This window comes from Miscanthus floridulus, chromosome 3 (genome assembly GCF_019320115.1).
Source record: "Miscanthus floridulus cultivar M001 chromosome 3, ASM1932011v1, whole genome shotgun sequence".
NCBI lineage: Eukaryota > Viridiplantae > Streptophyta > Magnoliopsida > Poales > Poaceae > Miscanthus > Miscanthus floridulus.
This window is the reverse complement of record NC_089582.1, coordinates 54,877,000-54,878,878: the sequence shown is the minus strand read 5'-3', so window position 1 is coordinate 54,878,878 and position 1,879 is coordinate 54,877,000.

Below are 1,879 nucleotides of genomic sequence, written 5' to 3'. Positions count from 1 at the left end.
GGACTTACAGTACAGTTGTGAGGGCCAAATGGCTCTGGCTTTAGCTCAGTATGAGGATCTTTTCTAGCTTGTTTGTGGTTACCTTTAAGGTGCAGGGTATGTTTCCTTTGCTGCTAGGAAGTGTGTACCATGCTGCGATGCCCACGCGTGCCACTCCTAGAGCGGGGCCACATACGCCTAGCGGCCCTAACTTGTTAGATGAATCCTTTGAAAGGCTTCATAGTGAACCCTGCCAACCTTCCTTGGAAGTGGGTCAAGAGATTAGCTACCTCGGGCGAAAGGGTAAATCATGACTCATAGTGAACGTGTACAACCTCTATAGAGTGTAAAACTGTTATAATAGCCGTGCTCACGGTCACGAGCGGCCTTGGACCCTTATGGAATAGAGATGATCACTAATGGATAATGATACTAATGATTAATTGTTTATGCTATACATTATCATGTTTACCTGATCATGTGTTTATGGGAATGATAAATTCTTTGCCACCCAACTGCTTAAAAAGATGATCTATTAAAGCTAATCGCAGTTAAACCAGTGTTAGCCTTTTTGAGCTCATGAACCCCATGATATAATTATTAAGTATGACATGTACTTACGCTTGTTTTACTTTTCTATACATTGGATAAAAATCCTAGATGGGTACCAGATTGCTGGTTCATAGGAGTTAGGCTTGTGGTCAACCAGTCAGTCATCCCTGTGGATTTGGAGTCTTCACCAGAAGATCAGAGTCAACTTTCTGCTGTCTATACTTTGAGGGTACTTTTCTTTTACTAATACATTATGTAATAAGTATTGTCTCTTGATATTACCCTTATTTGTGGCTATATGTGAGATTTGACTTCCTGGGCTCACATATAGTGTGTATATGGTTTTGTCTTTAAAACCAGGTGCTACAACAAGTTTGGCGGACAATGGGTCATGAAGCTCCCCACGTTGCTCTGGAGCTTGAGGATGACCCAGCCAAGACACTGGCTACACACCCTTCTTCATGGTCTATGGTTCCAAGGCTATCCTCCTGACCGACCTCGACTATGGAGCGCCAAGGGTCAGGGTGTACGATGAGCAGGGAGCCAAGGCATCCCTCAAGGATGCCATGGATTAGCTTGATGAAGCGGGTGACATTGCCCTCCTCCGCTCAGCCAAGTACCAGCAAGCGTTGCACCAGTACCACAGCCATTGGGTGTGGGGTCGGGCCTTCAATGTCTGGGACCTGGTGCTCCACCTCATCCAAAGCAACAAGAATTGCCACAAGCTCTCTCCACTGTGGGAGGGACCGTACGTCGTCGTGGAGGTGCTCCGACCGGGCACCTACAAGCTCAAGACCATCGACGGTGAGGTCTTCATCAATGGCTAGAACATCAAGTAGCTACATCACTTTTACCCCTAATCTATGTGCATACTTATGAAAATTAAGAATGACATTTCTAAAATGGAAAACACTTTCTCTTATCGATTTCACTATCGTTTCCTTGATCTTTAGTGACACCCAACCCCATCAATGGCAATGGGTTAGGCCTCACTTGGGGCTAATAAGAGTACATTTGCTGACCCTCTCCTACGCTAAGATCTAGAAGCAAGGGTTGTGGAAACAAACGCTGAGTAAAACTAGTCGGACTGCAAGAAACCTAAGCCCCAGCGGCTACGATGTTTTTGCTCACCAGCATGATTACAGTTTTTTCGCCCGCACCTCGAGCTTTATAGCCTTAACAATGGAAAGGGTTAGAACATATTAACCTTTTTATATGAAAAAAGGAGAAGAGCCAAAAGTCTATTCAGCCATAACAAAAGTTAAGAACTTGTCCACTTATTACAAGTTCGCCGCCTGGCCTATCTAACTAATTAATTCTTTGGGGGGATGATCTCATCCTCTATCTT